This window comes from Mustela nigripes, chromosome 3 (assembly GCF_022355385.1).
Source record: "Mustela nigripes isolate SB6536 chromosome 3, MUSNIG.SB6536, whole genome shotgun sequence".
NCBI classification, from domain to species: domain Eukaryota; kingdom Metazoa; phylum Chordata; class Mammalia; order Carnivora; family Mustelidae; genus Mustela; species Mustela nigripes.
The window spans coordinates 62,199,056-62,223,620 of record NC_081559.1 but is presented as its reverse complement, the minus strand read 5'-3'; the positions used below and the strand labels follow the sequence as shown (position 1 = coordinate 62,223,620).

General features: G+C 36.6%; 1 protein-coding gene across 1 annotated transcript in view; it reads left to right on the top strand.

The window, feature by feature from the left end:
• Positions 1-2,083: 2,083 nt before the first annotated feature.
• SCN9A (sodium voltage-gated channel alpha subunit 9) overlaps positions 2,084-24,565 on the top strand; it is a 168,541-nt gene continuing 146,059 nt past the window's right edge. The window contains exon 1 of the mRNA XM_059394112.1: positions 2,084-2,326. The gene's annotated coding sequence lies outside the window, so the exon portion shown is untranslated. The remainder of the gene's footprint in view (positions 2,327-24,565) is intronic.

Below are 24,565 nucleotides of genomic sequence, written 5' to 3'. Positions count from 1 at the left end.
ATCAATTCATCTTACATTTATTTTTATCTTCATTTTGCAACCTCTCTAGGAATACCAAATCCAATAGACTCACTATATTTTATAATATTGACTTTGGTTTGTTCTTGATTTGCTTTTCTAAAGCTTTTGAGTATTTTGGAATTTGTTGATCAAATCCGTTAGTTAAGTTAATAAAATTCATCATTTTGGAGGCATTAATCATTTTTTCAGTTGTCTCACTCAGCTAAAGTGTGTTCTAATTTATCCTCTTAAGGAAAAAAAATGACATGACTTGAAATCCTGTGATTCTGCATTGTTTTGAACATCATATGGATTATTCCCTGATAGATACCAGATCAGATGTCAGAGAGCTTTAAGACAGAGGGTTGATTGAACTCATTTTACTTCTCTGTGATTATGCATCGTACAATTTAGTTGAGAAGGGACTTGAATGTGGCCAAAAAAGAAAAGAAAAGAAAAAAGAAGAAAGCAGCATTGATTAGGTCTAATTAAAAAAAAAAAAAAACAAAACCCTCACTCCTAGTACAGTTTAACTCTTCTTTCTAAGTCTGCAACCAATCAAGGAAGAGAAGATGATTTGGCTGTGATGCGACACTGAGAATTATCTCCAAGAGACCAAGTTCACCCTTGAGTGGAGAGCCTGTGAAAGAGAAATCTCCCTGCACTGGCACATCTTGCAAGTCACATATGTAAATGTAAGGTAAACGCCCCAGGGCAAACCTCAGAAACTCAGTTGCGCAGTGGGGATAGGTAAATCCTTGGACTTAAAAAATCCTGTGTATTTACCACTGAGTATCATTTCCACAGTAGAAGGTGTGGCAGCAAATAAACTATAGATGCAAATGCCCACCACCTTACGTTTATACTATACAGTACACTATACATTGTGATTTGCCCTCTTTTAAGGCCTGAATCCAGAAATCCGCCCTACCCCAACATAACCCTTTTATTTTTATTTCTGGTGGAAATTTCCTGTTTCTCTTTGGGAAAAATAATTCAATCCTGTTTCCATTACTTTTCCTCCCAGCAGGCTGCTATAGAAAACACATACATACACACACAAACCCACACAAAAATTTTTACAAAGATTCATTTTCGGGGGGCCTGGGTGGCTCAGGTCATGATCCGATGATTCTGGGATCGGAGCCCCACATTGGGATCCTTGCTCAGTGGGAAGCTTGCTTCTCCCTCTCCCACTCCTGCCTCTGTTCCCTCTCCCGCTGTGTCTCTCTCTGTCAAATAAAAATCTTAAAAAAAAAAAAATTCATTTTCACAGTCGTTCCTACCCAGCTCTAAACTCGGAACCTGTATGGCCTGATGATGTATCCAGATGAGCGGGTCCAGGTCTGGACCTCTACCCCACGTCTCCCTCTCTACCGCAACAACCTCTGACTCCTCACTCCACCTTCGAAAGGAAAGGCTTTGTTTTCGCCCTAGAAGATTCCGCAACTCGATCGATATGTTGCAAAAAGAGAAAAGAAAAATCGCAGCCTAGAGACAGGTCTTGCGCGACCCCTTGTCTGCACGGGCAAAGTCTCTGAGAAGGAATCGATTCCCGGTCCTGAGCCCTCGGAGCCCGGGGCACAGGAGACGCTGGTCAGGCCTTTGCCATTGATCCTCACCTCCTCGGCCTGGAGCTGTCCTCCGGCTCCCCCCCAAACCACACTCAGTGACTTCTCGGAAACGTTAGCGGATTGCGCTGAGCAGGAAAGGAGGAAGGGGTGACGGGGGCGGGGAGGAGGTAAGGGAAGGGCTCTTGGGGCTTTGGACCGACACACTCCCCACCCCCCACCCCACACACACCCGCGCGCCCCCCACCCGATGGGGTAGCGGTGGGTGGGAGGTCGCGAACCCCTCCCCTGCCATCTCCCAGCGCACAGCCGAGAAGCCGCAGCCTGGCCGCCCGGGCGCTCCCAGAGGGTCCCGCCCGCCGCGAGCAGCGCGAGGCGCAAGCTGGGGAAAGGGCGGGGAGGGAGGAGCGGCGGGGGACTCGGCGGCGCGGGTGCCCCGGGGCTGGGGGCGGGGCTGCCGCTGGCCTGGGCGCGCCCCGGAAGGAGGGGCTCAGTGTCTGGGCTGGCCGTCGCCCTGGCTCGGGCCGCGGGTGTCTGGTTTCGAATCCCACCCTCTTCCCGGCTGGAGCAGGGCTAGCCTGGGTGCCCGCAGGCGCTGGTGGCAGGCGCCGCGGAGCAACAGGAGCCCAAAGAGAGAGGGAGAAGGAGCCGCAGAGAGACCGGGAGCGGGGAAGCGTTCCTGAAGCCCGCGCCCGCCTCGCAGGCCAGGTCGTGCGGGTGGGCTGGATGGGCATCCCCGGCGGGCAAGGTTGCAAGTAAGTGCCCTTTCCGTGGCTCCCCTAGTGCGGCGGACCGGGAAGCCCTCCGACTCTCGCCCGGGTTCGCCTCAGCAGCCACACCCACCTGTATCCATTTTCCCGTCTCTCGGTTTTGGCCCCTCGGTGTGATGCCACCTGCAGAGTAGAGAGGAGAGAAGCGGAAGGAGCGGTCCAAGCCATTGCGGAAAGGGGGCTGGAAAGGCACCTGTTTATGCAGTGCAAGGCCGGTCCTTTGCGGATTTTGTGCGCGTTTGCTATCAGGTCCCGAAAATGTGGAGAGGAGAGGCAGTTACACTTGATGGTTTGCGTCCGTTCTTTCTTTCTGTCTATGCTAGCAAGATTGTTGGATGCGTTTCAGTTCCAGGGGCAGGTCGTATTCTCTGCGAGAAAAAAAAAGCCTGTGTTGTATTTCCCATCTGTAAAGGTGAGCCTGCAGAACCCGCACAGCGGATCCTACCTGGAGGGACAGCCAAGCAGCGCGAGCCCCTTCCCGGCTCACAAACACCAATAATTGACGAGACGGCTCAGCCCCATTTCTCAACACAGTTTTGTTTGTTGTTGTAGTTGTTTTTTCCCCCCTGAAACGAATAAGCATTTTATAGCGAAATTCAGAAAAGACTTAGCGTCATTTTAACTTTTTATCGGTCTCAACAAAACTGTCATTTACTTTCGGGGCAAAAAAAAAATCGCTATTTTCGTTACTTGTAGTAAAGATAAAAGATCAAAACAAGATTACCAATCTAAAAAACTTTAATGCCAACTTTTGTGATTGTAACAAACATTTTACTCATTTTAATGTTTCTTGTTAAATTATAGTTGCAGCCTTCCTAGTAATAAAGCCTTCCTTCCTTTATTTCTTCTGAAGCTAAGGACAATTTTTTTTTTTTTTATCTGAGAAGCTTGGTGGGGGGACTAAAAAGCTAACTTTAATAATTTCAATAAGACAAAGATCAAAGATAAAGATCAAATCAACACAGGCTTTTCCAAGAATGGTGGATTTTCAGTTTCTGTGTGTCAATTGTGGGAGGTTCTTTTCTTTTCAGAAATACAATTATTGCTCTCTTCTATTTTCTTTCTCCTTCCCAGTGGCCAGGAGGAAGACATTGTTTTTCTTTCTTTCTTTCTTTTGACAATATAAAATACATTTTCATGATTTTTGCTTTAACACAATAAAACCTAACTATATATAATCTGCAAACCAATGCAGTGGTTAAATAGTCCATTTTTGGGGAAAAGTCTTCAAATTCTTTTTCCGTTTTTAAAAATAATTAAACTAGAAATCACTTTCTTAGAAGCTGTGGTAAATAGGATTTAAAAATTTTTATTGATTATTCAAAACTAATCTTACCTGATTTTCATGTATGAAGTTATCATGATTGTTAGAATAGCTTGTTCATAGAATGCGAGACAAAATATGACATTTGGTATAATGGAGAGTGTGCCTTTGATTTAGTCAACTGGTAATAGTTTTGCTTAAGAGAAGTTTTTGCATTTTGTTTAATTACCTGTCTATTGGTTCCCTTTTGGAAGTGAACCATTGTTCAATCATGGGACATGGTGTATTTTTACAGAGGTTCAGTATACAGTAAGCCATGATTCCTATGGTTTAAGGCAGGGCTAACTGGGTACCTTGATGAGTCTACAGAAGAAAGATGAGTCAGGTCTGGCTCTTGGCCAAGAGCATCCGTATGCCTCATTGTGTCCCCTAGGGCTAGGAAATAATCATGGGAACCCTCCAGTGGTAGTGCTTCTGTGTTTTTGCTACCTGCTGCTGAGGTGAGTTTTGGCAGCAAAGAAAAAGTAAGAAATTCAGGGGTGGGACCAGTGAGGTCTTATTCACTGTGTTCAGTATGACCAAACCACTTTCTTTGTGGCAAAAAAAAAAAAAAAAAAAAAAAAAAAATACCATTTTACATTAATGGTAGAAATTAACATTTATCTAATTTCTATTCCTAGTAGATACATGAAAGAATGTGATATGCTGGAAGGATTTATTTGGTATTTTGCTAATCTAAGGCATGACTTTGCTGAGGAGCTTAAAGTTTTTTAATGTAAATGAATCATTCTAAATATCATGATGGTCTGATTATGATTTTCTCTAAAACTGTCTTATATCTTTCCTTCGTCTTTAACATCTGAATAAATGGCTTCACCATGCAAATGTTACTGCTCTCTCTCTTCCTCAAGACAGCATTTCATCCATAGCTGGTCCAGATTTAGATCTATCAATTTTCTCTTCCAAATATATCTCTATCCATTTATACTTCTTAGATATATCTCTTTTGCCTTGTTCTCTGTGTCTATTATGCCAGTAAATTAGTTCAAACCACCATCATAATTTACCTGGATTTCTGCTATGGGCTTCCTGTTAGTCTCTCTACTTCCATAGTTTCCTCCCCCATGATTCACTTTCCATACACAGCAATACCATCATGACTCTCCTTAAAAGCATTCATTAGCTAACTGCATAGAAAAAAAATGAATAAATGCAGAAACATAGAAATCAATCAACAACAAATTCCTTCTGTTAGGATACAGCTCTCTTTGATCTGGCCCTTCTTTATAACCCCACTGAATCCATCCCTGTCATTTATAGGCTCCAGTCACACTGGTCTTTTAGTACCTGTAACACATGGAATAATTTCACCCCCTAAGGCCCTTTTAATGCTGTCCCAGTGTCTCAGTGGGTGGACAGTTCCTTTCACTCTTTGAATGGCTAGCTCCTTCTCAAACTTTACATCTCAGCTCAAAAGTCTCTTCCTCAGGGGATCATTCTTGATCACTGTCAAAAGTAGGTTGTCACCTGTTAGTCTCCTTCTTGGTGCTTGTTTGTTTCCTGGTGCGTATTATAGCATGCAGATATTTTTTGTATTTGAATAATGAAAGCTCTAAAGGAACAGAGACCAAGTCTTTATTGTTGGCCCAGTGCTCAGACAGACCCTGGCATGAAGTAGTGGAGGGAGGGGTTTCCTAACTATTTATGTAAATAATAAAGTACAAAAATCTGACTTCTTTCACCATAAAGCACATCAACCCAGTCAATTTCTGCATTTTATGATTCAATTTCTTTTTTATTTGTTGAGCATCTGGTACATTTACAACTCTGTACTGTGATTTTGAGGAAGTAAAATATCCTGGGAGGTATCCCTATCTTTCAGCAGTGTAGGCAATAATGTGTTCAAAGGTAAGTAGATTATAGCATATTCTTAGGAAAGCAGTAACCACAACTGGATTAAAATATATTTGGAAGGAAAGTTAGAGTGTATAGGCGAACAACGGCTTTTGTATGAGTGACTTCTAACATGCAATGATGACCTTATTAGTTTTAATTCTTATTAGGTTTAATTAGTTTTGAGGGTCTTTCAGTAATCACTAAGTTTAAAATATTGTTTTGTAATAAATATGGATACTTGAATGAGCTCAGTCGTTGGAAGTATGTTCAAATGAGGCTGAGGCCATAGATCCAGTGCCAGCATGATCCAAGTTGGTGTTTACGCCAGGTTCAAGGGGCAAATTATCTCACAAATCCAAAGTGTCCACTGGGGAAGGTTCAGAGACAGACTGTGGGCTAATTCATGAAGATCTATCACTATTGTAGGGTGTGAAGGAAAGGAGGCTTCAAAATTCATGCTGCTTAGTGATAGTATCAATTTATACTAGAATTTATACAAGTATACACACTTTGTATGGCAATAAGTCCACCCATTTTTTTTTTTTTGAGTCTGTATTTAAAGATACTAAACATGTTTGGTATTAACATGTGGTTGAAAATCTAGCTTTCAGTTAGGCAAAGAACTTTGATATTTTTTATCTAGCAAGTGACTGGCTTTTTTTCTTGTAAAGAATTTGTAATCATATTTCTTCTGGAAGGACTAAACTAGTTCATGACTTGTCACGAGGGATTTTGTTAAATTTGCTACTATGGTGGCACATTGTGGTTATAATGAGTGGGACTGCCCTTGTATACTAATTGAAGATGCCTCCTGTTTTATATGTCACAAATTAGCTAATTATTCTTACATAGAGGTATTATAGCTTTCTTCTTCAGAGCTACGTAAGCTAGAATACCACTTGAGATGGCAATGTCATAGTAAAATGGATATTACAAGATTGTATGAAAGTAATTTTCATTTGAGGATTTATGGAAGAGCACTCTCAGAATGTGGGTAGACTACTTTTGTAGAATGTGAGAGAACAGTTTTGGTATCTTGCCATCCTGCAAAACAAAATTTCTTCATTGAAGGTTTAACTGGCTCTTCCCCGCCCCCTATGAACAGCTGGAAGGAAATGGCTTTAGGCAACAGGGAAAGCCATCAGCTCTTGGCAGCCAAAGGTAGAATAAACTTTGGAGGAACAAAACTCTTCTGGGTAGTGAGGAAAAATGCCAGACCACGATAAAGAGGGACAAGAGGTGGGAATGCCTTGAACAGTGCCAATAATCCACCACAGACAAATTTGAGTTGACATTATATATACAGTTGAATTATTTGGTATCTTTTTAGCCACACCGAGGACAGTTCTTTCTTCTTTTGTCGTTAGAATAACAACTGTTATTGGGAAAACATACTGTTATTGCTTCTTTTATACAGGAAATGGGTTACCTTTGGATTTTTAAAGTGATATAACAGGGAGCCAAAAATGCCATATATTATTATTAAAATATACAATTTCTTTAATTTTAATTTCTTGCTATTCATTTTATGATTTCCTTTTGTTGTGTCAAGTGTTTGAGAGACTGCTATTACTGATTATAAATTTCTTTAAAATGTCTCCTTGGATTTTTTACAAAGCTTTCTACAGTCAAATGCTCTACCACTGAGCTCTACCCTCGTTACAAAGCTTTCTGAATCATTTATCAAAATACAATAAAACTAATTGCACCCGATTGTTCACTTTGAAACTTAGAGGGAGTAAGTACATTAACAATGTCATTAACCTACCATCTCTGCTCTGCAGTGTATGCTCTTTTTCTATCCCTTTTTCTTTTCTCTACATATCACCTTCTGAACATTTGATATATATGCAAGTAATACAAATTTTGCTCCACTCTTTGGTCAAACCATTAACACAAATAATTGGAAAATCTTAGAGCTCCTAAAGAAGGATAATAGGATTAGACAGATGCATTAAAAAATAATCACAAAACATTTCTGTAGAAAATTTTAATGAAATTTTTGTGTGTTACATGCCAAACTAGACATCCTGTGTCATCTCATTATTTTTAAAGAATAGGGGTGATTTTACTAGATGTAATATCTGTCAACTATACTAGTTGCTCATAAACTGTGTATCTTAGAATCTAAGTAATTATTTTCATCATCCTGAGAGCCTATAATTAGAAATTCAAAAAAGAGGTAAATGATAGATATTAAAATCCGTACAGAAAAATAAAACGGGGGAAAATGAGAAAAATGTTATATGATATAGAAATATCCTTTTATTTATTGATTTAACTCCACTAAATGATTATTCCATCGAGTCCAATGGACAAGCGACCATTCAGGGTTTAGAGTAAGGATAGCTTATTAACTATATGTGTATTTTGCATAAGATACATAGAGTATTTTATTGGTAAATTATGCCTTCCTTTGCTTTCTCTGGATAATGATATAAAATTAGTATTCCATGTAGATGGGTATCATGGGACTAATCTTTATAGATGATCCTTTCATGGAATAAAATGCAACAAAGTTTAAACGATGATTCCCCCCCCCTTAACATAACATATATTCTTGTTATCTGGGACAAACTTGGCTCGTGGTAATTCATGTAGAGAGAAGAGAAATAGTCCTCAAGGTTCAAGTGGGAACAAGGTTCTTACAACCTCATGAGATCATCCAACAGACTTTCGGGAATGAATGTTTATAGGATTGTTATGCGAGACATCCTTAAAAATCCATATCGTCCCCTTACTATATTTTAGAATATTTATAAAATGTTTTTATAAAGGGTTAAAAATATAGAAGAATAAATTTGTATTCCTGTTAGTGTAGTTAAAATGTGTTTTTCTAGATACTTGTCTTGCTCTATATGCGGTCTTAGCCAAATACTTTTTCTTAAATGCAACTTCATTATTTGTAGGATTGGAAATGTCTGTTTCTAAGGGGTTCCATACAAATTAGGTTTCTATACAAAAAAGCCATTTCAATGTTTCACATATGATAAGGAGGTGTATCAATGTGGTACATATTTGGTAACAGTATCTTATAATCAAATGTATTCTGTTTTGAATACAAATGGTATAGCATTTAAAGTGCACTTTTGTTACATTTATTTTTAATCCTATTTTTAAAGACAGTTCTAGTTATATCTCTAATAGGATCATTCCATTTTGAAATCTCTGTTGTAAAGTTGTCAGTAATAAGCTATTACAAATAGTTTGTTTGAAGTATCTAAAAACTTTTAAGTAGGAAAACATGAAAGAGGTGTCTAAAACTCAAGCATTTGTTAACTATCCAGTTATGTTTTGTTTCTGTTTTTAAACCTGATCCATCACAATTTTTCATTAGTAGAGAGCAGTTCAGTGGAGGTGACCTGCCAGATATCCTAATAATGCATCTTAAAACTATCTACTTTGATAGGAATTATTTTTAAGGAGCATATCATGCAATTTCTCACTTATGTGTGAAATCAAACTTACTCTAGTACTTTAATCATCGGGAGTATAACTCTGAATTTTTAAATCAACGAATAAGATGTTTGAGCCTGAAGGAAATATTTGCCAATATGGCCACTTACTTTATTTCTTTGGTGATCATTAACAAAAACCAGAATCTTGTAAAGGAAATCCTCAGACCAAGGGTAATAATTGAGTTGGTTTTATTTATTGTTTTCTTTAGCAATCTACAGTTCTTCCTTAGTTACAAAGCCAGTAGACTATGCATTGCAAGAGGTGGTTCGTGGCAACATTATGAAGACAGAAAATGAATATATGAACAGGTACATTGTCATAAAGAAAAATATGGGTAGCAGCACCATTCACATATTGTTAAGATTACTAGTAATAACATTAATTTAACAGCCTCAAATATGGAGCTCTCATTTTTGCCAGGTAGTTCATCAAGGGATCTTCAAATGCTTCTTTTAAATCTTTACAACCACATTTTGGAGTTGAAAACACTAAGACTCAGAAGTTAGTCAACCTTCCCAAAGACTTGAGTGATCACTAACTCAAGGAACATGCACACTCTTTTTAGAGGCAACAAAATTGTGTTTGTCCTATGAATGCTGTTGTACATATCCCACCCCAATATACCTAGTACTTATATTACCAAGGATTGAAGTCTTTTCAATCCATAAAGGAGCTGAAATAATCTCCATTTGCAATGAAAGCAAACTATGTAATTACAACACTAGGGAATAAGACAGACTGAAGATTGTTTAAATGTTCATCTTGAATATTGATTCTTGGGTAGTGTATTTGTGTTAAACCAGAGTTGAGATTTAAATGGAAGTTTGAAAACATTATGATATTATGAAATGTACCAAAACATTTAAAGTATTTTTCAGGTCATTTTAAAGGTTGAGTGACTTTGCTTTCCTGGTCTAGGGATCTTATTGTGTTGCTCTGACTTGGCCATAATTAGAATGTTTTGCGTTTTATTTTGAGGAAATCAAAGGAACTTTCCTAACATAGACAAGAGTTTGAAAGAAAAGGACTAGTGCCTTTAAAAGGGATAGGAGTGTGAAATGTCTAGGCAAAGTTCATTCAGCCTCATGACTGATGAAATGAAGAGAGACTGAAGCCATGTCTGAGATCCTGGGTATTAGTGGATGACAAGTAGAGAAAGCAAAGTGAATTTATGCAGGGTTAGGAAAGAAGATAGTGTTCATCTAAAGTTCTTATGTCCTAGAAATTGAGAATACAGACATTTTTAATTAGAGGAATACAAATATTTTTATTACCCTAAATTGATAAACTCAGATGTAATCTAAATCATAGTACTTATTGTCACAGAGACAATAATTTGTTGATTAAAGTGTTTAACATTAATGATTCAAGGTGTTTACTCTTAAGGGTTTTAAAACACATTTGGAAAATTAATTTATTTTGCATTATATGTAATTTTCTAATGCAAATGATCTTCTTTAAATATTTAGTGTCTACTTAGATACTGTACTTTGAGTGGGGTATATAACCATGACAAGTGAAACCTTGAGTTCTATGATATATTTAAGTTCTAATGGTTGTTGGTCGGCAGCTTGTCCACTAGACTGTTAAAGTTTGAAGTGTTAGACACCATATCTTGTTCATATGGGCATCCTTGCATGGTGCCTCATAGGCAGTCATTCTTGATACAGATTTGCTGATGAAATGAATCATATTTATTATGCAAATATATGTTTAACTCATTACAAATCGCTCTTTTTCACTGAAACTTACTTTCTAAGTATGTGGGAGAGATGAGTTAGTAATTTAGACTTCTCAGACCTAGATTTTTATGATTACTAGGTCCTGATGAAAGAGTCATACTTCTTATTTCTTACTCAGGAATAGCACTCCTGCTTATTTTTTTGGCACAGTTTGGATTCATCATTTCTAGATGATAGTATTTAGCTTTCTTTTCATGAAAGAGCCAAAATATTTTAACATGTACTCAATTTGATATCCTACAAAGACTGACACCCTGATCCTCTTCTAAAAATGAGAGTTTGGAGGATTTGTTGCAGTCCAATAGTAAAAGGAAAAAAAAAAGTTAAAACTAAAATTTCCAACTGATTTGTCTGGAACTGGTGATTAATCATTAAGCTCTGTCTGGTTGGCCTCCAAAATGTGTAGGTCAGGAGTTGGCATCCAAACTGGTCTCAGTGCCATTGAGGTTTGTGGGGAGGAAGAGGCTGGCAGAGATCCCACGGGTAGCAGTAAAGGGAGGCTGAGTGGCTCCAGGTCGGCTCTTCAAACTCAGCGTCACTGTTCTCAGCTTTTAAGTTTCCGCAGTTGAACAGCAATGCGTCCTTTAGCAGGCATTTACGGAGTAGCTACTCAGGCACTGCCGCAGGGTGTAATGGGGAACAGAACATGGAGGTTTCATGCTAGTTTTGAGACAGATAGTGAGTAAATAAACAGAACCTACTCTGTACGCTATGGATAAACATCCTGCAGGACAGAGAGAATTGAGGGAAGGAGGCATTCTTTAATAAAGGTGGTTAGAAAAACCTTTCGGAGGTGATATTTGAGCAGAGATCTGAAGGAGGGAGGGAAATGAGGGAGCTGGGGCAGCAACAGGAAAATCATGCCAGGCACAAGGAGTGGCAATTGCAGCAGCCTGAAGGCATATTTAATGTGTTTATGGAAAAGCAAGGAAGTCAGTGTGGCTGAAGTATGGAGAGCAAGGTAGAAAGTAGTAGAAGGTGTGGGACTTTTCTTAATTTGGGAAAGATTGCGTAATCTGCCTAGAGGTCTGTATAATGAGCAAATGCTTCAGTGACCAGCATGGGACAAACTTTGGAGGAGGTGAATTGTGCCTTTTTTTTTTTTTTTTTTCTTTTTTGGGGATCCTGTTCTGAATTTAGGTACCACACAATGCAAACAAATATTCTGGAAACTCCTAATTTCCATATAAAATTAATCTTCTTGCCATTTCTTTGTGATTTATATGTAAATGTCTTATAGTCTCTTCCCATCTGCAATAAATTAGAGTCTTAGAAGCCCTGATTACCATTTGAGGACAAAAGAGCTAACATGACAGAGGTTACAAATGCGAGTATCTTTAAATGTTTAAATTCAGGAAACTAAAACATGGTGAGAATATAGTAATATTTTACATATTTTGATTGATTTTTTTTTGTATCTGCTGTACAATTTCTTATGAAATAGTTCTACTGCATAGATAGAAAGGAGTATAGCCTAGCAAAATAAATACGAGGGAAGCACACTTACATCCTGTCAAGCTTGACCCACTGCTAACTGCTATGACTTTGGTATTCTTCTGACTCTCTCTTCCTTACAGTTTTCAGCAAATTCTTGTGAAATAAAAAAAATTGTGGTACAGTATTTATAACATAAAATTTGCTCCTTTAACTGTTACTAAGTGTGTAATTCAGGGGCATTAAGTACATCCACATTGTTTTTCAACCATCACCACCGTCCATCTCCAGAACTTTTTCATCGTTCCACACTGAAACTCTGTACCCATTAAACTATAACACGTTACCTTGCTCCCCCTACCCCTGTCCCTGGTAATCACCATTCTACTCTCTTTACCCATGAATTTGATTATTCTAGGTACCTTGTGTAAGTGGAATCATGTAATAATTGTTCTTTTATGTCTGGCTTATTTCATCAAGCATAATAATTTTAAGGTTCATAGATGTTGTATCCTATGTCAGAATTTTCTTACTTTTTTGGAAGGCTGCCTGGTATTTCATTGTATGTATAGATCGCATTTTGTTCATTCATTCATCAGCGGATGGATGTTCGAGATGCTTTTATACTTTGGTTATGATGAATAACGATATCGTTGTGAACGTTGGTAGACAAATATCTGATTGCATCCCTGCTTTAAATTTCGTGGGTATATAATATACCCACAAGGGAATTGCTGGATCATATGATAATTAGTTTTAATTTTTTGTAGAACTGCCATGCCATTTTCCACATCAGCTGCACTATTTTACATGCCCACCAGCAATGGATAAGGGTTTCAATTTCTCCACACTCGCTAACATTTATTTTTTTCTTTTTTTAAATAGTGACAGTCCTCCTGGGTGTCAAATGGTATCTCATTGTGGTTTTAATTTACTTTTCTGTAATGATTAGTGAAGTTGAGCATCTTTTCATTGTGCATATTGTCCACTTGAACATCTTCCTTGAAGAAATGTCTGTTGAAGATCTTTGCCCATTTTTTAACAGTTATTTGTTTTTGTTGTTAAGTTTTGGGAATCCTTTATATATTGTGGATATTAATTTCTTTTCAGATATATGATTTGTAAATATTTTATCCATTCTCTGCATTGCCTTTTCACTCTCTGACAGTATCCTTTGGCACACCAGTTTTCAATTTTGATGACGTCCAGTGTATCTGTTTTTGTTCTTTTGTTACTTGTACTTTTGGTGCCATATCCAAGAAAACATTGCCAAATCCAGTGTTTTAAAGATTGTCTCTTAGGCTTTCTTTAGTTTTATAGATTTAGCTCTTACATTTAGGACTGTGATCCATTGGATCCATTTTTTCCCCCCAATTCCCATAGACATTATAGAGTCTAAGAGTCTCCAACTTCCCTTCACCTTTCTTTTGTGGAGATTTTTTTTTCTTTTCTTTTCTTTTTAAGATTTACTTATTTATCTTAGAGACAGAGAGAGTACACACTCGAGGGTGCATGCACACAGAGGGGAGGGGTAGAGACAGTCCCAACCAGACTGTGTACTGAGCATGGAGCCCACATGGGGCTCCATCTCATAACCCTGAGATCAAGACCTAGGTCATGACCTGAGCTGAAACCAAAAGTTGGAGACTTAACCCACTGCGCCACCCAGGCACCGCTCCTAGAGGTCTGGTTTTTTTTTAGCTCAAATATTCCTTGCGCATTCCTTACTTACTCAGAGTAAGCTCAATATTCCTTACTGTGAATATTTACCTTACCTTTCAATAGCCTCCTCATTTCATTTTTTTAATCTTTTATGCTAGGATTAAAGTCCTTGAATTATTGGAAGAATATGCTAGCAACTGAGGGAGATTCCTGATATAGAAAGAATACCATATTCTCCTGCTGACTGGGTTTATTTATTCTTTTGACCAGTCCTAGTACTGAAAACTATTGGGGTTTGGTGCCTTCCTGTATAGTCTAGGAATTTTGATTCTTGCTAACTAGTTAATAAATTCAAGGACTGTTTATATTACAATTCTCAGTATTAGATGGTTTGATTAAGTAGAGCAAGAATTCTGTTTTGCTATGGTTAAATCTTCTCCAGCCCTAGCACAGTGTTTTACAGAGAGTACTACATAATACTTGAGTGAGTAAACAAATGGGCAAATGAATGAAAAAGAAAGACTGTCTTTTTTCTTAAGTATTTAGTAAATCAATGACATTAAGGAAAAAATGACTTTTTAGATTTGTTTAAATAAAACAAGTTTAAAAATCTGTCCTCTGTTCCTTAATTCTTATGAAGATACTAATTTTTCAATCAACTTTGCTTGAAGTGTTTTTGGACATTTTGCTACTGAGAACTGAAGTTTGAAGGTTAGAGTTTGAACCACAAATATTTTTTGTTCCATTTGATAGTCCTTGTGGAGGTTAAATCCCATAGGCACAAACTTTTCCCCTTGGGTAGCTACCAACAAATGAAATATGGTGACTATTTATGGCAACTCAAGGTCACTGAAGTATGGTTTACATTTCATGAAAATATGATATATGAACATCTTTTTGCTTATAAACAGTTCAGTGCACTAATTAGAATAATAAAAGGAGGAAAGCCTATAAATAAAAATTAAGTACCTTTGCCTTTGAATTGTTTTAGACTCTTTTTACCTTAATACTCATCTCAGAATCCAAGTCTTCTGGTCACATATGTATTGGAATATAAATTTGAGGAAGGATAGGAATTATTTTCTTCCAATTTACTTGTCACTCAGTGGCTGCTGTCTAATCTGGAATTTGATCCACTCCTCTATTTGTATCTATTACAGAATTCTGAAAATCATGTCTCAAAATGGTGAAAAGTAAGAAATGCTATCATACATTTAATTAACCCCATTAAAAAAATAGCCATGCCCTCATCTTCTGTCTTTCAAACAATAATAACAACCTCAAAAGAGAATACATTTTGAACATTATTACGTGTATTTCATCATATTCCAAGATTAAGTTCATGGCTACCGAATGCCTCACCATAATCTCAGCCTCTGATTTCAAGAGGGAGTAGAGAAGTATGAAACACGGAAGCTCCTCTGTTGGTGAACATTTTCGTTTGCAAAAGACTTGCTTGTGAATTTATGTTACTTATCCCATAGTACCTCCTTCTCCCTGCTGATATATACTCTAAAGGAATGTCTCCACCAAACACCTTATAAGTAGATGACAGCTTTTCTTGACGATGTCCACAGATATTCCAGAGAATCCCTTGGCATGCATACAACTTAATTCACTTTTTCTGATACTGAATTAAAGGGCCTTTCGCCATTGAAGCATTCCTGGACTGCCAGGAATATTTCATCAACAGCTGTCACTATGCTTGGGTTTTAAGCATATATGTATACCTAGCTTTCTCTTGCTTTGTCAATTAAGTTTCTGATGAAGGAAATCCTGTGACCCATGCTAGAATGGGTTTTTTTCTTTTTCTTTATCTTTTTTTTAAAGTTTTATTTATTTATTTGACAGACAGAGATCACAAGTAGACAGAGAGGCAGGCAGAGAGAGAGGAGGAAGCAGGGCCCCTGCTGAGCAGAGAGCCTGTTGTGGGGCTTGATCCCAGGACCCTGGGATCAGGACCTGAGCCGAAGGCAGAGGCTTAAACCACTGAGCCACCCAGACGCCCCTTTTCTTTTTTTTTTCTTAAAATAATGTTTCTTTGTATCTTGCTGGATATGACCTGGGCTCATCACTTTTAACCATCACATGATGCAATTCATACCTAAAGAATCATTTTTACTGTCAGGTGATTAATCTTTTATGAATTTGCCATATTCCTTATTTTCTTACACTTTCAACTATTTTATTATTTCTACTTTTGTTTCAGATATCACACACTCCCAGTGTGTTTGCATTTAACAAGTCTGATGGATTTAATAATTTCATCACCACTTAAGTACAATACACACATTCTGCTTGCACGGCTTGGACTTAGGAGCCTTACGTTGGTAGCAGCTAAATGGCTGGGTGTGATACATAGTGCCATCTGTTGGTAGAAAGCAATGTAACTCTGGTTTTGCAGTAATCATGGTTTTCTTTTGTTTAAAATATCTGCAGTTGAAATAAACGTCTTTAAGAAGAAAAGGTCCTGTATATGTAATACAAAACTTTATCTATTATGAAGCCACCAAATTTGTTCTCCATTTTTTAAAAAAGATTTTATTTATTTATTTGACAGACAGAGATCACAAGTAGAGAGCCAAGCAGAGAAAGAGGAGAAAACAGGCTCCCCGCTGAGCAGAGAGCCCGACGTGGGGCTTGATCCCAGGACCCTGGCATCATGACCTGAGTGGAAGGCAGAGGCTTTAACCCACTGAGCCACCCAGGCACCCCTTTGTTCTCCATTCTTAAGAACATTTAGATAAGCAAAACCAATTTGTAAGAAAGTTGATAAAAATCACTAGTAATAATGGTTAGAATATATTACACACAGTGTACCAGGAAATGTGCGTAATGATTAAAATTCAGTGTCTTATTTTTTCCCATAGGATAGGGATATCCTTATAGGATAATCATATTCATCCCTGTTAATTTATGATCCGGATACCAAGATTTATTACAAAGGTTAATTAACTTACCTACAGACACAAGTTAAGTAAGTAAAAGAGGTGAGATTTGAGGGCTCTCTCACACTGCAGCCACAAAATTAACAACTCTATTATGCTGTCTTCTTAATTTACTGCAGATCTAGATTTTAGATTAAAGCTACGAACAGGTTAGGAAAATGAAATACAACATAAGCAGCAAATATTCACCCCTTAAGATTTTAATGAGGTTTTACTTTTATCCACTAATTCATGGTTTATCATTTAAAAAAATATGGTATATATGGGAAGAGATGATAATATTGGTAATATTTATTTAGCCTAGGCACTGCGGTAGCTATAGAAACTGTGTCTGTTCTTCCAAATACTCTTGTAAGTTGGATATTTTCTCTGCTTCATTTATGAAGAATTTGCATAATGTCACAGAGCTCCTTGGGTGTTATGATCATGGGATTCAAACCTACATCTGCTTGGCACCAAAGCTGTTATGCCCTTTCTCCTAAATCATGTTGATGTTTTGGGTGAGGTAGATCCATGCAAAATCAAGGAGTGGAAATGCACTCTCTATGTAACACTTTGTAAACACTTTCTTCTACAACCTCTTCTGCAGCCATATTTTAGTGACCTCAGAGGTTAAGTCAATGATGATCTGGGCTCTCAGGAAATGGTTAATTCTGAATAATAGAGAAGATTTAATATGGGTTAAGAAACATTTTCCTTTCTTTCTTCATACATCATGTGTATGAAGCATTTTGCTGTTAACAATTTCAGAGATGCCAGCAATCATTGACAATAAACATCATTTCCCCCACACTAATACACTCCTTGAGTTATAAACATTAATTTCTTATAAGCCTGAGGAAAACTATATTTTGTAAACCTACGAATAGGGATGAGTTCTGTCTTAAGGTATAATATACATAATCATTATAATGTGTTGTGAAAGACCCAGATCATAGTGTTTTAATAATTTTCTTCATCTAAGAGTCTTGAAATAAATCCCTAAATATACATCTGCAACCCATACTATAATATCACCTACACACCTTAAGTTGTTTTTTTTTTATCATATCAATTTTTAAAACGCTATAAAATTTCAGAAAAACTCTTTGAGTGATTTTAGGACATGAAATATTGAACTACTTTTTTGAGGTGATTAGACAAGTCATTGTCATCCCCTAAATTATTCATCTCTAAGAAGTAATAATTATTTAAAGAATTTATTAATATGATTACCATGGTGCTAAACATGAAGAATGCAATGATAAGCATTCAGCAGTCAGGAATTAAATGATTGGTTACTTCATTAATTATTGTATTTAATTTAGAGATGATGTACTTAACATTTGAGGCTCTAAAGTGAGTAGCCAGCTCAGCCCATTTTTTCTTATTATGTTGGTATACTTTGTATTTATGATCTAAAGAGAAGGTATTAAGAAAAGGAGTTACAGCATAGAAAGATGGCAGTTCTTTTTAAGGTAACTTATAAACTACTGCATCCCGATGAAAATAAAAGTAGGATTTCTGAAATTAGATAACACAAGTCTAGTTATCTAGGACAATATACACAAGAAAGAGCAATTCCTGATAAGGTTACGCGCATTAAACATTAAAATATCTTATAAAACTAGAATAATTAAAATGCTGTGATATTGATAAAATATATAGAAACTGTAATGTCCAGAAATAGACATAATTGCATATGAGACTTATAAATGGCATCCAAATAGGTGGGAGGAACTATTAGTTAATGAGTATCTTTAGGGCAACTGGATGTTCATTATTCTGTGGATAACCCTTTTGTTAGAACCAGTCTGGGATATCTCCTCTGTGCATCACATGGTTCTGGCTGGCCTTGTTCATGCAGTTTTGGTCTGCTATAACGTCAGCTTCAGCTAGATTGTCCTAAGGAGTCCCATGTACCTGCCTGGTTGAGAGAAGGATAAATTCAGATGATTACTTCATAGCTTAACCCAAGATACCTATTAGATGAATCAAATATTTAAAATATAAAATATAAATCACAAAGAAAAAGAAGCCTTTCCTGAAGAAAACATGTAGATGGGGCACCTAGGTGGCTTAGTTAGTTTAGTGTCAGACTCTGGATTTCTGCTCAGGTCATGATCTCAGGGTCATGAGATCAAGCCCTGCATCAGGCTCCATGCTCAGCGGGGTGTCTGTTTGAGATCCTCTCAGTCTCCTTCTGTCCCTCCCCTTGCTTTCTGTCTCTAAAAGAAATAAATAAAATCTTTTTAAAAATTAGAAGAAAACATGTAGAATTTTTTTCAAAATCTTAAAGTAGAAATTTTTTTCCTAAGGTAATGTATAAACAATAGTCACTTAGAGAAAGCATTGTTGAATTCTCTTTAATAAAATAGTAAATGCTTCAAAGGGTGAAATCTACCATAAACTAAAAAAATAAAAAGCAGCAAAGTGATAAAAATATTTGCATCTTATACTAGAGAAGAGAGCTTATTTTATTATTACATTCAGAGTTCCTCAGTTAATAAGAACAGAATAATAGCCCATTATAAAAATGGATGAAGGCTATGTGCAGAGAGTTCACAGAAGCACATTTTAAGGATATACAAAGATCCCCAACTTTCCTCATAAGAAAAAATGCGAACTGAAACAATAGGAAGTTATCATTTCCCACTTCTTAAAATAGCAAAGGTGAAAAATTTTTTATAAAATACCGTGTTGAGGGTGTGTGCAGATAATCCCTGACATATTGTTTATGGGGAGCATAAATTGATAGAACCTCTATGAAAATTAACTTGGCAGTATGATCTTCTCCAAATTAAAAATGCAGATACAATTATGACCCAAAGATTTTACCAACAGGTATTCATCTCACAAGTATAATTTCATATTGGGAGGCTATGTATGAGAAGATAATCATTGTGGCTTTGGGACACAACCTAAATGTTCTGCAAGGAAGAATGGCTAAATAATTTTGGCATATCTATGCAAATAGAAATTTATGAAACTGTTATAAAAAGAGGGAGTGGGTCTATACATACTAGTACAGAAATATTTCCAGGTTATATTTTTAAGTGATAAATGCAAAATGTAAAGCAATGCGTGTACTGTGTATTATTTATGTGGAAAGAAAAATTAATAGGTGTCTATGTGTTTATAAAAACACATAGATGTATACACAAGGGAATGGTACAGCAGTTCCCCCCAGGGTAGGGATCTAGGTAGCTGGGAAACAAGAGAGAGAGGGAGAATTACTTTTCTTTATACATATTTCTGAGTTTCATGTCTATATTTATTCTTCAACAATAAATATAAGAATGCTATTTAGGGAAAAAATGAGAGTCATAAACTGACTATTTTGGCCCAACTATTCAACTTAAAGGTGTTCTGTTCTTGGAGGTACTTCTGCTCTGAAGCTTAGGATTGTAATCAAATGATACGTCCTCAAGAATATGTCTGGAGTGAATTTGAATGAACAAATGATGTATGTAAAAATGTTTTGCAAACTATAATGAGTAATAAAAATATATAATATTATTATTCGCTTTCTTCAGTGTCGTATGAATTAAAGACATTTTGCTATTCAAAATCACAAATTCCGAAAATAGAGTACAGAAGATATGAGGAGGTGTGTTGCTCAAATACGGAGAAAAGAGAAGAGGAAAGGTTTAGATGGTTCCATTTGAGGTAAAACTAGTAACCTCTCTCAGCCTCAGATAAGACTCCAGGGATTGTGTGACAATTCTTATTCCTAGTCCTTATTGCTTCCCAGAAATGATCTTGAAAATAAAAACTCTGCTTTTACACTATGAAAAAATATAGATGTACAAAAGGGAGACTATTTCAATTATGAAGTAACTGTATAGTTCTTTTAAGTAGTAATTATGTATTTTTATTTATTTTTAAAAACCAGGTTTACCAGACAAAAATTTGAAAATGACAAACTGGCAAAAAATAGAGACTTTTGTGAAAAGGGATCAATATTCTTAGCATAGAGACCCCTTATCAAAAGAAGAAAATAATGGATACACCAGCAGAAAAAGGACCAAGAAAATAGACAGATTTATCAAAGGAGAGACAGAAATGTTCCATGGAATGTAAAAAATATATATTTTCTCTATCAAATTGGGAAGCATTTTTAAAATGCTATACTTAATATTGTTTAGGTATGGAAAAAATGTGCCTAAATATTGCTAGAGAGAACATAGATTTTTATAGCATTTCTGGAAAGCATTTTGGCTAAATGTATGTACATAAAAAGACAAATACCTCAAAATAACAGGAGTAAATTTCTCCAAACAGGTTAATTTTATTTTAGTATCCATGTTTTTCAGTATTTTCTGACAATGAAAATTAGCTATATTTATATTTCACTATATTAATAACCCCAAATTAATTATATGCACAACTTTCTGGAGAGGATTATGTCTTGGAGCTAATGGTAATAAAATCTTTTCTATATAACTTGACCTACAAATTTTAAATAAACTACATTATTTAATGGCAAAATTTAAGTTAGAACTAATCAACAATGGGCGTCTGGATGGCTCAGTCAGTTAAACATCTGCCTTCCGCTCAGACATGATCCCAGGATCCTGGGATGGCGTCCTACGTTGGGCTCCCTGCTCAGTGGGAAGCCCCCTTCTCCCTTTCCCTTTGCCACTCCCCCTGCTTGTGCTCTCTCTCTCTGACAAATAAATGAGTAAAATCTTTTAAAAAAAAGAATTAACCAACAATCTGCTATTATATCTGCCTGAATTTCTGAAACAATTAAGTTATTACTTTGTTAGAGATCCAGATCTTTGTTAGAGATCCAGATCTTTGGTGATTTGTCCCTAATCAAACATACACTTCAAATAAAGTATTTGCAGTTTGGGGAGGCGTAAGCACTGGTGAAAATGGAAAACACTTCTAATGGCTTTTTAACTTTTGCTAAGACTAGTGTACTTCAAGATTACAGAATTTTAAAGTTTAATTAGGTGTGTCCACCATATTGATCTCCCTTCTCATCCATCTGATGGAACTTTTAACTTTACTGTTGATGGTTGAAAGAATGCTCCTTTGATTAAACCCAAAGACATAGACAGTAGTTTTTATGTTAGTGTCATTAAGATGAGGAACAGACTATTATTGCAAAACTTGTACATTTCTTACACATGTTAAGCTACACATAAGGTTAGGAATTCTTTTGTTTCTGATATGTTTTAATTTTTCAAATGAGAAGAAGAAAAATTGAGATGCCATAAATTTTTAAAGAATGTTTCTGATATAAAGTTGATGATAATTATCAGTTATTTTAAGTATTTGAAGATACTTTCAAATATTAAAAAATATTAAGTAATTTAGTTAAGTAATAATTGAAGTTTGCTTACACATCTTGTGTTATCTTAAAGACAAGATATTTATACTTCTTTGAGAATTTGGGTTAAGAGAAGTTGTCATTCATCAAGCATTTAACAGGTTTCTGTGATGTCTAAATATCATGATACATATTAGTAATAAAAGATGCCTAAGTACAAACTGGTGTAGTCACTCTAGAAAACCATATGGAGGTTCCTCAAAAAGTTACAAATAGGTCTACCCTATGATCCAGCAATTGCTCTACTAGGTAATATACCTAAAGGATACAAAAATACTGATTCAAAGGGGCGCGTGCACTCCAATGTTTATAGCAGCATTCTCAACAATAGCCAAACTATGGAAAGAGGTGAAATGTCCATGAACTGATGAATGGATATGAAGCTATGGTAGAATATTACTCAGTCATCCAAACCAATGACAATCTTAACCATTTGCAAGGACATGAAGGGAGCTAGAGTACATTAAGTGTATTATGCTAAGGGAAATATGTCAAAGAAAGAAAATGCCACATGATTTCATTCATATGTGTAATTTAAGAAACAAAACAGATGAATATATGGTGGGGGAAGAAAGAGGGAAACAAACCCTAAAAGACTCTTGATGATAGAGAACAGAGTAGGGGTGATGGAGGGAGGTTGGTGGGGGATGGGGTAGATGGTTGATGGGGATAAAGGAGGCTACTTATTGTGTTGAATACTGGGTGTTCTGTGTAATTCTACTTCTGAAACTAAAATTATACTATATGTTAACTAACTAGAATTTAAATAAAAATAAAATAAAGTCCTCATAAAGATTCATAAACACTGTAAAAAATAAATATAAATAAAAGATGCTTAGGATAAGTTTCCTATCTAGGGAGCTTAGAGTCTAGTTGAAGAAGACAGGCATGGAGACTAATGAAAGAAATGAAGCATTACTGCAGCTATGATAAAAAGGAAGGAAGGAAGGAAGGAAGGGGAAGAAAGAAAGAAAGAAAGAAAGAAAGAAGAAAAGAAAGAAAGAAAGGAAGGAAGAAAGGAAGAAAGAAAAACAAGACAAAACCTTTGCTTTCTGGGGCAGTTGGGTACCCAAAGGAGGCAGGATGAGAGGAGAAGCTGATGAAGAGCTAATTTATATTTGATGGAGGCAGAGAGGAGATGAAGTCAAATGTCTTCAGAGAAGAGATGTAGTACTGAATATTCAAAGAGAAGTAATCAGGTGATCAGGATAGTTGAAATTGGAGAGAGGGAACATCATGAGAAGGGATCATAAAATAATCTGGCTGCCCTTTGGGGAGATGAAATGAGAGTGATGTAGCTGGAATGTAGACAGTAAAGAGTGAAAGCTAAGAGGCTGTCAGCTCCAGGTTAGGAAAAGCTTTCTGAGCCAGACCACACACAGGGCAGGTTATCCTGTAGGCAGTGGAGAGCTAGAGGATTTTTTTTTTTTTTTTAAACAGAGGAAAATCATCAAATTTCTCATTGTAAAAATAGAATCTCCCATGCACTGAATGAACATTCTCTAATTGAACCAAACTTCCTCAATACTACCCCACCAAGTGTTTTTAAGCAGTTTCTACAGCATAGCTGGGGATCCCCCTCACCAAAGAAATCTTGTGGAGCTTCAGTAAGAAAAACAGATAAAATGGGAAGATAACGTCCTTGAAAGTTTTAAATCTTGGTATAGGGAAACAATTTGTTGTTCTAACAACTCCTAATGCTCCTAAAATGAAAACTCCTGGGGTGCCTGGATGGCTTAGTGGGTTGAGCCTCTGCCTTCGGCTCAGGTCATGGTCTCAGGGTCCTGGGATGGAGCCCCGAATTGGACTCTCTGCTCAGCAGGGAGCCTGCTTCCCCCACCCCCACCCCACTCCTGCCTCTCTGCCTCCTTGTGATCTTTCTCTCTCTGTCCAAAAAAAAAAAAAAAAAAAAATCTTTAAAAAAGAAAACTCCTAATATGGCACAGAAATGACACCCAGTTTCCAACTGATGGGGGCAACAGAATGCAGCAGCACGGAACCCTAGAGAATCCTTTCAGGGGGAACACGGGGATTCCTAAAATGGGTTCTGCTTGGAATTTCTTCTCATTTTTCAATTAACGTGAAAGTCTCAATAGCTCCTTACAATTGTAGAGCAATGGTACCTTGGTCAGGATTTGGAGAATACTTCATGGTGTTATAGCCAAGGTGAAAGCTTAACAAATTCAAATCAGTATTTTTAAAGAATTTGTTAAAATTCTAATGAAGGTGATTTAAAAATAAACATGATATGTGTATTTTAGTTAATGGTTAATATTTTATCATTGAAGATTGCTTTCCTAAATACTGCTATATTTCACAATGGGAAATAAGGCCCTTGCTAATGCAATTATTTGGTTTCTTAGTTTTAGTTGTGCTGTACTCTGCTCTTAAAGGTAGGTTCATATTTTTAATTTATCACTATCATTAATTTGCTGTGGTATTTCACTTTTTGAACTTTACTTCTGGTTTAGATCATATTTTATATGCTCTATTTCTTGT